This window comes from Podarcis filfolensis, assembly GCF_964270895.1.
Source record: "Podarcis filfolensis genome assembly, chromosome: 1".
Lineage (NCBI taxonomy): Eukaryota > Metazoa > Chordata > Lepidosauria > Squamata > Lacertidae > Podarcis > Podarcis filfolensis.
In genome coordinates, this window is record NC_139604.1 from 67,312,596 (window position 1) to 67,326,958 (window position 14,363).

Below are 14,363 nucleotides of genomic sequence, written 5' to 3' on the forward strand. Positions count from 1 at the left end.
GTATGGAAGTCAGGATATAAATAAAATAGTACACATCCCAATGGCCTTGTCATGGGCCAGAAGTCAGCTTCGCCTGAAGGGGGGAAAGGCAGAGTGACTCCACCTGCAGCTGGTCAGCCTTCAAGGACTCAGAGGAGAAGGTGATGATGAGAGCCAGCTGGCTTCAGCCTTCTTAAGCAGAGCTTCCAGCAACAGTCAGATGCTGATAGCAATGCTTGCAGTTCCTGGCACTACCTTGCTGCTTTCCTGTTTGTCTTGACCCTTGACTCCATGATGACTGGATTCCGTAACCCCTGGACCATCTTGCCACATGGATTGCTGTTTGCCCGACCCTAAGACTGGACCTGGATACTGACTCTGCCTCCAGGCAAGTACACCTTCTGGCTGGCTGGCCGGCCTCCGACTCCACTGAGTTCTGCATGTTGTTGCTGAACACGAGACTACGACAGGCCTCCATGGATGAAACACTGGATTTCAGCACAGAAAACGTAGGCTCAAAATTCATGTGGTTTCACTTGTTGATGTGGCAGTTACTGGGCAGCAAGTAGCTAGTGCTTAAAATTAATTTACTTAGACAAGAACAGATACTTGGATTACTAGGTGAGGTAGCTGTTGGTGATAGTATGGAAGCTGAAGTATTTGCTACCTCGATGTGCCACTTGATTGCTTCTGAACTGAAATTTGTTCCAGATGTGGTGTAATGGATAGAGTGCTACACTACGACCTGAGAGACCAGGGTTTGAATCCCCACTCAGCCGAGAAGCTCACTGGGTGGCTTTGAGCCAATCACACTCTCTTAGCCTAACCTACAGCACAGGGCTTTGGTGAAGATAAAATAGGGAGGGGAAGAACCATGTACATACTCTACCTTGAACCTCTTGGAGGAAAAGGTGGCATATAAATGAAATATGTTGGGATGCTACTGCATTGGCAAACTTGTCTGACTCTGTTCTCTATCCATGCCTTAGGAGGAGGTCCCTGCAGAGGGGTAGAACCCATGTTCGTAGCCAAGGGAGGGGCAGGAAGGGACAGCTGCCCCCCTTTGTAAAAATACATAGCTAACTGAGGTTCTGCCGCCTCTAACAAAAGGCCTCCCCCTCCTAACAAAAAGCCTCTCCCCCCCTCCAACAAAAATCCTGGCTGTGCCCATGGTGGAACCCTCAGAGTATGCACGGAAAACATGTTTTTTTTTTTTTTTTTAAGTCTTGCCCTTTCAAATACAGCAAAGATCAAGAGGTGGGCATATGCATTGCTTACAGGCTGCCAGCAAATTTTGTGAGCAAAGAGGAGTGAGCCCTCACTTGCTGGAATTGGATGTTGGGCTGGGCTTCTTCCCTTCCACCTGGGTCAAAATGTGGTGGGAGGTTTGTGCTCAGAGAACATAACCTCACAGGTGCAATTCTTCTCCAAGACCAGTTGTACCCCTGAAGAATCCCTTCCATTGCAGCTTAAAGGATTGTCAAGGAAGGTGGCTGGGAGGTCGCCTGCTCTGGATGGGGTTACGCTTCCCCTGAAGGAGCAGGTTCATAGCTTGGGGATACTCCTGGATCCTTTGCTGTGCCTCAATGGCACACAGTGCCCTCCATCAGCTTTGGCTGGTGGCCCAGCTACGCCCCTGTCTGGATAGGGATAGCCTAACTACTGTTGTCTATGCTCTGGTAACCTCAAGTTTAGATTACTGCAATGCGTTATACGTAGGGCTGCCTTTGAAGACAGTTCAGAAACTTCAGCTGGTGCAGAATTCAGCGGCCAGGTTGCTCACTAGAGCAAGACAGTTTGAATATATTACACCAATCCTGGCCCAACTGCACTGGCTACCAACTAGTTTCAGGGCCCAATTCAAAGTGCTGGGTTTGACCTATAAAGCCTTAAACGGCTCAGGACCACAATACCACAAGGACTACCTCTTCCCATATGAACCTACCCGGACCCTGAGATCATCTTCTGAGGCCCTTCTTTGTGTGCTGCCTCCTCGAGAGGTCCGGAAGGTAGCAACACGAGAATGGGCCTTCTCTGCAGTGGCTCCCCATCTGTGGAATGCTCTCCAGAGGGAAGTTCGCCTGGCACCTTTAGGCATCAGGCAAAAAGTGTTCCTTTTTAATCAGGCCTTTGCCTGACTTGATCTAAATCCTATACCCCTTTTAAAATGCTGGCTCTTTGGGTTTGTTTTTTTAGATTGGGTTGCTGTTTTTGTTTTGATTTTATGTATTTGATATTTTATGTGAACTGCCCTGAGACCTTCGGGTATAGGGCGGAATAGAAAAAGAAAGAAAGAAAGAAAGAAAGAAAGAAAGAAAGAAAGGTCAATAGCCTAGGAGAAGGAGTGGTACTTTAAGACCAATTCCCACCCCCAACCCACCCCCTGAAATCATTTAAAGTTCTCCCTCAAAGGATGACTGACCCTAGAGAATGTGCACCCTCGGCTGTGTGTTCACCACGTTCAACTCTTCCCTACTAACTGATCTTTTAAACTGTGAGATGGATGCCATTTAAAGAACCATGCAATGAAGTGTCGGTGTTTCCAGTTGCCGATGTGATCTCACAGCACTGTGCCATTGCACTTTGATGCACATTATGTGCACTGACCCACCCACAAATGGACACACATCCGAGTAAACTTTAAAGCAATACAGGGTTAATAGACAACTTGAGCATTCACATGCATATTCCGATGGGTGTTTAATTGCAGCCTGTGGTTCCTGACCAAGAAGTGATATGTCCATGGAAAGGAAGCTGTGTCAAAGCATAAATCTCCTTAGTTGGAACCCATGGGTGGAGGTGGGGGCTGGAGATAGTAGGAAGTTCTTCTTTCTTCTCCGCCCTCCACAACATTTTATGGGTGCTCCTATTTTTTGCCCATAAGCTTGATCAGCAACCCCAGTGAAGAACTAAAGAATTGGAATGAAACTGATGAGAAGAGAACAGGGTTTCAAAGCAGCAAATTAGGATTCCAGAATGGCAGGTTCACATTTCAAATAGGTAGCATACCTCCAGTTATGATAGGGGTGGCAGGTGCCTAATGGCTGCATTGTTGTTGGGAAAGACATATTGTTGGGTCACAGAGCTGCATCAGTCTGCTTTCCCCCTTGCTCCTGTTCATCCTGCCTGAACCACTCCTCCGTGTACATAAGAACTGTATTGGCCCAGAGGGAGCCCTCTTTGCTCCTCATTGCTGCAAAATGAGTATCATAGTAGTGGCCATGAATAAATTGGAAATGTCAGGATGGATATGATAAGGCTAAAAAGCATAATATTTCCCCTAGCATTGTGCAGATGTCACATTCAGAAATTTCAGGGGAGTTTGGGTTGGAGGGATGTTTCTTTTTGTGTGTGTATGCGTGTGTGTTTCTTATATGCCTCTGCAGGCCATGAAGAGGAATGTGTAGATAATTTAGTCCTTCATTTCATCGCCACCCGCTTTTCTTCCACCCCCAAGAATTCTATGGAGGGTTTATATAGTGAAAGCGTTTTTTTCTGACGATGCTTTGCTTCAAAAGAATAGAAAGCTTTGTGCCCCGTCCAATAATGTCCTTCTGGCCCAAATTAAGGCTTTGGATGTAATCCACACCATTCTCTTATGTCAATGTCATTTCTCCGCAAGAGGGAATCATAACAGGATTCGTAGCGAGGGAGCTGACACCAAGCCTTCTCACCACAAATCAGATAGCCTGGTCATCATTATGCCAATGGTGTTTGTTTCCATCTTTAAGCAAATACAAGGCCATTCTGTGTGCCAGTCTCAGGAGTGCGAGTGACTTCTCACTGCCCTTGGCTATCTTGTGTTTAATTTAAGAAGCAGGCCCATACACCATGGCGGCCATTGTTTACCGCTGTCATTGTTATCAAAGCAAGTAAAGACGTTAGAATCTGTCCTGTCACTGGGTTTTATTTTCCTCATGTCAGGAGACAATGAGACTCTTCACATCCAGTCCTTGTCTAAGGACATTTTGTTTTTGCTATTTTTTTAAAAAAAGACTTTCATGTCATATTTGGCAAGCATCGAAACCTCACAGACTTGGTTGGATGAGCACTTCTGGAATAAAATTTGGGGGGGGGCACCATCACTACAGGAGAGTAGCTATCGGAGTGGTGATTTCAGCTGCAATTATCTACCTACTTAACTGGGAGTAAGGCCCACTGAACTCACTGGTGCTTGTTTGTGAGTGGATCTGTAGAGGATAGCATTATTTTAGCTACTGCAACCCTCATACTATAGAATTGGTATCCTTTGTGGTAAATCATTTCATTAGAAGGCACCAGCTTGCACAAAGGGATGCATCGCTTCAGTAAATGGTAGGAGCAGTGTCGGGCCATTAGAAAAACAAAATCCAAAAGCCTCAGGATGAGAACAGCTGCATTTGGACCAATGTGATAAAACCATGGGCTGTTGCCATTTTGGAGAATATAAAAGTTACTAGTTACTTCAGCTCTACATGAAATAGGTATCATTGTAAGGCAGAGAGAAGAGAACGCTACTAAAACAAATCATGTGATTAAATTTTGGTGGCACACTAGGTACAGAATTGTTTAGTCATGTCCGACTCTTCGTGACCCCATGGACCAGAGCACGCCAGGCACTCCTGTCTTCCACTGCCTCCCGCAGTTTGGTCAAACTCATGTTGGTAGCTTCAAGAACTGTCCAACCATCTCGTCCTCTGTCGTTCACCTTCTCCTTGTGCCCTCCATCTTTCCCAACATCAGGGTCTTTTCCATGGAGTCTTCTCTTCTCATGAGGTGGCCTAAGTACTGGAGCCTTAGCTTCAGGATCTGTCCTTCCAGAGAGCTCTCAGGGCTGATTTCCTTCAGAATGGATAGGTTTGAGCATTTTGCAGTCCATGGGATTCTCAAGAGTCTCCTCCAGCACCATAATTCAAAAGCATCAATTCTTCGGCGATCAGCCTTCTTTATGGTCCAGCTCTCACTTCCATACACTTCTGGGAAAACCATAGCTTTAATTATACAGACCTTTGTTGGCAAGGTGATGTCTCTGCTTTTTAAGATGCTGTCTAGGTTTCTCATCACTTTCCTCCCAAGAAGCAGGCGTCTTTTAATTTCGTAACTGCTGTCACCATCTGCAGTGATCATGGAGCCCAAGAAAGTAAAATCTCTCACTGCCTCCATTTCTTCCCCTTCTATTTGCCAGGAGGCGATGGGAACAGTGGCCATGACCTTAGTTTTTTTTAATGTTTAGCTTCAGACCATATTTTGTGCTCTCCTCTTTCATCCTCATTAAGAGGTTCTTTAATTCCTCCTCACTTTCTGCCATCAAAGTTGTGCCATCTGCATATCTGAGGTTGTTGATATTTTTTCCGGCAATCTTAATTCCAGCTTGGGATTCATCCAGTCCACCCTTTCACATGATGATTTCTACACATAAGTTAAATAAGCAGGGAGACAATACTCACCCTTGTCGTACTCCTTTCCCAATTTTGAACCAATCAGTTGTTCCATATCCAGTTCTAACTGTAGCTTCTTGTCCCACATAGAGATTTCTCAGGAGACGGATGAGGTGATCAGGCACTCACATTTCTTTAAGAACTTGTCATAGTTTGCTGTGGTCGACACAGTCAAAGGCTTTTGTGTAGAGAATTAATAGAGGTACAGAATTAATAGAGGCAAAATTGGGAAGCATTACCTAGTGGTTGGAGGATAACCTTCCAAAAGCTAAGTGCCTTGGGGGTGGGGTGGGTTAGAAGAGAATTTTATCAAGCTTAAAGATACCTCTCCAGGATGGCTAACAGTCTTTTCCAATTACTCAAAAATTACTTCAAAAATCACTTCAAGTTTGTTTGTTTGTTTGTTTGAAACCGCTGAAAATGCTTTTCCTGACCTATAAGATTTGGCCCTGCTTTTAGTGTTCAAGTCCTCTGAATTTCTTTTTCCTTTTTATCTTTGTGTTTTTATACTTCTGTTTTATAGGTTTTAGGTTGTGTTTTTTTTTGTGTGTGTATATATATATATATATATATATATATATATATATATATATTGCTGAAATGATGAGTATATACAATATAAAGCTGAAATATGTGAGTATACACCAGGCATAGGCAAACTGGGCCCTCCAGATGTTTTGGGACTACAACTCCCATCATCCCTGACCACTGGTCCCGTTAGCTAGGGATGATGGGAGTTGGAGTCCCAAAGCATCTGGAGGGCCCAGTTTGCCTATGCCTAGTACACACACACACACACACACACACACACACACACAAACAAACACACAGCTATGCATCACTTAGATTTTTTTTTAAAGTGGCTTACAAATGTTTTTAAATAAATAGGGCAAGTTTTTCCTCCTATCAGCAGGAAATGAAGGCTAGAACTGATACCTTTTTTTACATACAAAGTCTTATTTTTCTCAAATTACTCATGAGAAAAATAAAGTGGACAGCTTGTACACAAGGACTGCAGCACCTCAGATACAAAGTTTTGAATCACTATGCTTCAGAAATAAAAATATACAGTTCTAGAATCAGAGACCCAATTCTCATTTTATTTTTTGTTATATAAAGTCACTGTGAGGTGATATTACCATAATAATTTTGTCTGGCAAATGCTTAATGTGATTGGTCTTATTTACCACATGAGGGGAACTCAATGAAAACTAGAACACATTCAAGTAAAAAAAATAGGGGGGAGGGATAAATCAATTTAAATACTGTCTATATTTAATAGATGGGGGGAAACTTACTTTCCTGTCACATTGACAAGTAACAGGAGGCTAGGCCTAGTTTAATGTGGTATGAGCTCTTGTGAGCAGCAGCTTTGTCACTCAAATTGTAAGTGGAGTGAAAAAGCAAACCTACGTTAGAGACAAAAAGTTTCCAAAATGGAAACCAAAGATGACCGAAAAAATAGGAAAGAATGCACCATGATTAAACTGAAGACTAATTATATAATGAAGGTGTACAATACATAGCTAAAGAGAAGGCAGTTTACTTTTGTAGTTGGGAAAATCACCCCTAATCCTTATTCAGACCATATTGGATGCCATTGTGTTCTTTCTCTTCCTTTGGTGATGGATTTCTCACCCTGTGGCTTAATTGAGGAAAATCCCCACATATTGCTGCATAATAATTTTCTGAATTTTAATGAAGGCAGGCAGAGCTCCCTTATGATAGCTGTGTGTGTATATTGAATAGTGCCTCATGTGAACGATACGTTGTGTTGCACAAACGCTGAAGAAGCAGGAGAGTCTACGCAGAAGGGGGTGGTGTGGTGGAACAGACAGCTTAGCAGGGAGTTGCTAACTATACACCACTCTGGACAGGAGCCTTAAGGGCAAAACACAGTGCTTGTCAGTTCGTGTTTGCCTGGTCTCTGAGAGAAGAGACATTTTAAGGCTCTGCATCATGATAGCCATCGCAAGCTGAACTGAGACACTTCCATACACTGCCCAGTTATAGGGACAGACACTGACGAGGGAGCTTACGTACGCTTCCATGCTTTTTCCTCAGACAATGAGACACTTAGGTCTCTCAGAAATGCAAGTCAGATGATATCAGCTTTCAGGACTTGGAAAACGCATCCTAGGATGCTCAGTTTCCAGCTAGGGGTCTATGCCACTTAACAATAGGCAAACTTTGATCCCGCATGGAGCAGCTCTTTCTTTTCAAACCCAAGTCAATTCAAATGATTATTATTATTCTTTCCCCCAGTCATGTTGGCATTGTGTTGCAAGCACAGGCTGCTCAGGCAAAATAAACTTTGGTGCCTGTTTGGGAAGACATCAATGGTGTCCTTTCATCCTTATTCAACCTTTGGATGAACAATCACAATAGCAAAAACAAAAAAACCAGAAGTCTAGCTCTTTTGCATTTATTTCTTCAGCTTGTGGTCTGACTTATATGGAATGAATTTCTCACGTACCACATGTGGGAAAATGCTGCTCCACGTTTCTCTAGGAACACAGGTGTATAAACCCATGAAAAAACACACACATGCACATGCAAGAAGTGGATCTTTTTCCATGAGTCAAAGAGTGCACTGCTTTGAAAATGTGCCTAAGCAGTTTTAAACCCAGAAATTCATATCCACAATTGGAAGACAATTTCAAAAGGGAAGTTTTATTACAGTGGTGTGGGGAAAATGTTTCAGTCACCACAATCTAAAAAACGGAATGCAATACTTTCACAGGTTCCTTTAGTTTTAATATGCCTCCACCTAGCCATTCTTGTTTTCCCCAGTCCTTATCCATTCTTCCCTCATTGCAACCTTATAGTCAGTTGTTCTGAGTTTTCCACTTGTGTTGTGAAAGAGAGCAAGAGTTAGATAAATGGTGTGAGAGGATGATTTTTCCAGCATACCACTCTTGCTTTGCCAACCTCCCAGATTAGTAAATGAATCTCAGGAATATCATTGGGTTGCTTTGTCCTTTGACATGCTACAACCAGATCTGATGCCTGATATCTAGAAACCTTAATTCAATTTATTGTATTAATCTTTACTCAGTTCTGCTCAGTCTACTTTACACTGTTGTTTGTCCAAACGGAAGTCTGTAAAAAGGAACCAGATATTTCAGAGGTATAAACATATCCCTCCTCTCCATCTTTCCTAAATCCCTGAGGGGAAAGGAAACAAAGTAAAAAAACAAAACACACACACACAGGGAGAAAAATTAGAATCTGTACATGATCCTTATTAAGTCCAAATGGGACTTAACTCCCAGGTAAGTCTGAGGCTGCAATCTTATACATCCTTACTTGGGAATAAGCCTCATTGAAAAGAGTAGGCCTGCTTCCAAGGAAATATGCATAGGATTGCACTGTGAGTATTTTAATTAGTGCTACGCTGCAAATTTCTCCCACATCATTCCCCCTAACCATTCCCCATCAATTAGCGAGAAAAGAATTGCATGCAAATATTATTAAAAAGGGAGACAAAACTTCAGTGAGATTCTAATGGGTGAGGTGTAGGGCTTTTGTTGTGTTTACCTTACTTTGCATACGGCTAAGAAGCATTTGTGAGTGTCCTTTCTTCCAGTTTAAAAATCAACTCAACAGTGGCCTGCGCCATGCAGTTTTCCTGGGTGCCTGTGTTTTAATTAAAGCCCAGGGAAAGATATTTTCAAGTAATGGCTTTTGTAGGGCCTATTCAAATCAGGAAGAGTGGGCAGATGTGGAGGCTGCAGAGTGCCAGAGAAATGTTTGCTAGAAAGTTGGCTACCAAGCAACAATAAGGTAAGTTCAAAATCCCACAGCGTAGGAGCCATCTCTAGGGGCCAAAATCCCTTCAGCCTCCCCCCAATAAAATAGTTGAGGGGCAGTGCCCCCAGGTTGGTGGGCATTGCCATTCAAATGGTATGTGAACACCAAGTCTTGTGGTTGATTATGCGGGGCGGGGTTTACCTGCCCCTCCCAATATTTTATCCCAGTTGGCACCCTTGTCCCACAGCCACCAAAATTTTAAATAAGGCAGAAAAACGGAAGCCTCAGTCACAGCTGAAGAAAACTTCCAAGAAATTGGATTTTGGCACAGCACCACTTTTAATATATCCAACCGACTTTAAAAAAAATACTCAGTTTATCATTTTGGCCACACTACTTTCTTTTTTGTGCCTTATGCTGCAAAAACTAGCATTAGGCACATAAGCAGGAAGGTTTGGGATAGATTCCTGAAACTGCAGACACACCCACGTTCAGTCCTATTGGTTGGCACTACCATCCTACAAAGGCATAACACACTGCATTTTGAAGAAAAGGGCATAGCTTTATTCTTCAGAGGTGTATAATCAAAATGCTTCTAAATTTGATAGTTTAGCTATCAAAAATGGCTATAATAATGGCCGTTTCCTTGCAAAAACTCCTAACCAATGACTTAATGTATACTTTTAATCGCTTATAATTTTGAAAAAGCCAGGCATATCAAAGTATTTCCATTTCCCCTCTTTTGTCTTTAATGATCCATTGCCATAATAGCAGGGATGATGGACAAAAGGTAGCTAAGGAGATCTGTGGTGGATAGCTGATATCTTCCTCTGGTTAACCCTAACTGAAAGAAAGGTCATGTGTCATTTACTATCGATCCTGCACCAGATGCAAGTAATCAAAGGATAGAAAGATTTCTGAGGGAGATTTTATTTCGAAGCTTAACCAGGACATAAGGAAGTTACTAAATTAATTAATGTCATTTTTACCTAACCAATAACAGCAAGGATACCCTAGTAAGTCAGAAAGCCTCTTGAAAGGCTATTAAATAGAAATAAATCTTTCTTCTTTTCTTCTAGTAACAGATGCATCAGGCCAATGATGAAGCATGCTTTCAAAGCAAGTGAGTTCCTTTCCCCTCAGAGGGTCTGATAGGGTTTTGTTTTGTTTTTTGGCGTAGGCAGGCTCGGTATGAGAAGGTTTGCTTTGTTAATGACAAATGTCTTCAAACATCTGAAAAGATAAGCTATGAGGGTCGGGATCTACGGATTTATCTGGTCCACTCATATTATACATATTGCAGTCCACCAGTTTTGTGGTAAATATTGGAAAGGACTTTCAGATTGTAAGGATCGTGGTGTACTAGGTTGCGTAAGTATGCTGAAAAATGTTCCATAAGTAGAGAGCCTTAAGAGGAGGTTGGGGAAGCTCTGTCTGGATCAGGTGGATTTAAATCACTGAAGAACCTGATGCATCTTTTAGAGTTCATCTATAGTCACTTTCAATAACTTTCAGTATCCTTTATTTGTTGGATATTCCACCCCGCCTCTTAATACTTTTTGATTTTCAAGAAAATTTTGTGTCAGGTGTATATGTGATGGCTTTATTGGGATGAATTTGATATTTATTTAAACAATGTATATACCACTTAACTGCAATAGTCTCTAAGTGGTGGGAAAGTCAATGGCGTTTCCGTGTGCTCTGGCTTCCGTCACGGTGTTCTGTTGTGCCAGAAGCGGTTTAGTCATGCTGGCCACATGACCCGGAAAGCTGTCTTTGTGATAACCTTTTGAGCCTTTCTGAGGGTAAGGCAAGATAAAAAATAGACTTAGATGGACATGTGTCCATCCATCCCAAGGTGCACATCCCTGTGTGAAGTTTAAAGTGTTGTTTTCAATCTTGACAGTCCTAAATGGCTTTGGACACAAGGACTCAAGGCGCCAATTTTCTCTACGTGAACTAGCCCTACAGTTAAGATCTTCCTCAGGGGCTCTGCTTTGAGTCTCCTCACTATTATTTGTGTAAGAGTTTTAAACCAGCCTTTTTGGGCCAACCCCTCATAAGGTAGCTGCCTGGATGAGTCAGGAACCAGGAGCCATGTTCAGCTGTCAAAACCAAGGAGCCAAGCAGGAGCCAAGCCAGGAACAGCGCACTTGGCAAAATGGAGCCACGAATGGCAATAGTCTCCTGGTAGTGGCATTGCTGCTGCTTCCTGGGAGAGGTGAGGTGGTATCAAGGTTTAAGGCTGTGCAGATGTACCAGAACAGCCAATCTGATGGTCCTGCAATCTGATGGTCCTGCTCCTCGCCCCTGTCCCTCCATATAAAGGAGAGAGACACAAATGCTGGGAGGCTGTTGCTGTGGTTCCACCCACTGAGCTGCTCCTGACCCAGATACAAACCAGAAGGCAGTATTGCTGAATGAGCCATGATTCAGAACCACAAAGTAAGTCCAGACTGGATGACAAACCAGGAATCAGGACTGAAGAGCAGACCGCCTGTTAGGATCAGAGAATAACCAAGAAGGGCCTTGTTGTTTGAGCAAGGCTCAGCTGGCAAAGGAAACTCTTTCTGCCTAGAAAGGACCCAGTGGCTGGCCTGGGTGAGTAGAGTCAGTCTGGAAGTCACAGAGAAGGCTGCCATCAGCAGTTCATCATACAGGACCCATCAGCTCCCATCAGTTTGAGAAAAGGAGGATTGGGTTCCCATGAAATAGGCTCAAACAGATCCATTTAGACTCAAGATGGGGCCAGGATCAAACCGAAATGGATCTAGGAGGTAGAAGCCAGAAATCCAGTGTCTGGCCACCACTCTGGTTTTTGGGAGTCCTCCTATCTCTAGACAAGGCTTCTGCCTGCTCAGATTCATATAAAGTAATGTTTGCCACCCATTCCAATTAAATTGTGTTAACCAGATTTTGATTGCCTTTAGGTCAGAGCCTGTATCAACCTCCTATAAGTGAATATAGTGCAGTCCTAACAAATGACCTTGTGTTGTGACGCAAAAGAGTTCTAGCAATTGCTTCAAGTATATATCTTAAAAATGAAGCCAACAATAGTCTGAAATAACTGTGTGTGTGTGTGTGTGTGTGTGGCAGATTGTGCTGTCAGACCAAGTCTTTCCACTTTGTTGAAATGGATGTCTACAGAGAACATCCATGTTAAATTTACTCAAATTTCAAACTGGAGCTATCTTTCTTTCTGTGTTCTTCTTATTAATAACATCCAGAAATTATTTCCACAACCAAAGATATGTTTTTTTGGACTCTAGTGAGTCAGGATTAGCATTCTGCAACAGTGGGGAAGATGCATTATAATTAAGTCTGCACCCTCCAGCAGGTCTCTGCTGGAGGTACCAGCAGTATTTGGCAAAACCTGGTTTGTAATCAGCCTAGCTTCTGGCTGAATAGCTTGGCTGGTGAGGAGGCAAAGTCTGTGTGTTTCTATGGCTCCCACTCAGCAGACGCTCACTGAGTATCTGGGAATACAGGTCCAATGTGTCTCTCTTGTTCTCTAGTCATTTATTTCATTCCAAAATGAGATTTGTGAATTTTCTGTATTTTGACGAGAGATAAGGAATTAAGAGATTTCCCGGAAAGTCCACAGTAATACTGATTGTCTCTCCAATGGAAGTGAACATAGTTAAGGTTGCAACTTAGACACAGACATTTATATTGTCCAATGCAGCAGGAGACAAGGCAGATGTTGCTTCTCCTGCCAGTTCCTTCCTTGGACCTTTCATCTGCTGCCTTCCCTCTCCTGCTGGGGTGATCCAAGTGAGCAGGAGTCCAGGTGTGCCATGAAACAAACAAATGCAGAGGAATATGACAAACAGGGAGTGAATGAGTGGAATGAAGCAGATTCTCTTGCTAAAGATGGAGATTTCAGGGACCATGTCCAATACCCTAGTTGGATTTCAGTCATAAACATGCTCATAACAGCATGAATATCAGAAGGGTGCCTAAAAGTATACATTTCCCTTTGACTCATAGAACATGCTGCAGTGTAGTCGCATTTTGGTAAAGAACTTGGTGCCTTTAGTAGGGAAACGTGGTGTCTATGTCGAACATTGGGCTTCATAACACTTTAACGTTGACTTTGTCATTTGGGAGGTAATGAGAAGTCACAATCTGAGATCTCTAACCTTCCTCACAGAGCTAGAGTTCCCAAGGTCCTGTGGGGAGAAGGGATGACTTATGAAGCCAATATACATCTACAGTGCAGATTTTGTCTTCAATAGGTAAAGCTTGATCTGATATGACCCCCTTTTGATTTTCATCTGCTAACGTAGGCTGAAGCCAGTTTATTCAGTCTTAAGGTGCTACATGACTATGCTCAGTGGTAGTGTTTGGCAGGTATAAGATCCCAGGTTCAGTCCCCGGCCTTCCCAGATAGGGATGGGAGAGATTCCTGCCTGAAACACTCACTGAGCTAGACGGACCGATAGACTCACTCTCACTTACATCCTAGTCCTCTGTAGAGTTAAGCAATTTGGAATCCATTGATTCCATAGGGCTGGGCTGTACATAGCCTGAAGCAAATTGCGGCCTTAGCTTACTTCAAATATTGTACAGGGAAGGGGGGGAAAAGGATGTTTTGTAGCTTCCTCTGTGCTCTTAGTATAGAGGAGGAAAGAAATGTTGTCATCCTGCATACATTTATGTCTATATATTTTAAATGAAGACGTGGGAGCATTGCCTCCCTTTCCTTAAACAGAGTGCTCTTCCACAGCACAGTAGTGACATTCATACCTTGCAGTTACCTCAGTCTGGCATCTCTCTAGTGCTCTCCATTGCATCCCCCTAACAAGGAGCTGTCAGAACACACCATTGGAAAGACCATATGCTGAGAAATCCACTGAAGATTTGGTGCCCCACACAGCTTTTTCATTCTCCCCTTAGGGAACAGAAGTCAAAAATGCTCCCTTCTCAACGTTATATTCAGATACAGGAATACTGCGGTGCCCATCTTGCCTCCTCAGTGGCAAGAGGAAAAGGATATATGGAAGTTACCGTGAGTTTCCAGCTAAACCAGCTTTCCTTAGGCTGAAAAATGGGGTCAATATCCTTCTCTTCTTTTTGGTATGCTAATTCAAATGACTCTTCCCCTTCTCTATTCTGATATTTCTGCATTTTGGTTTTTTTAAAAGAAAAACACACCATCACACCCTCGCTTGTCGGCTTTACTTTATGTCAATATATTTCACTCTGTCACTC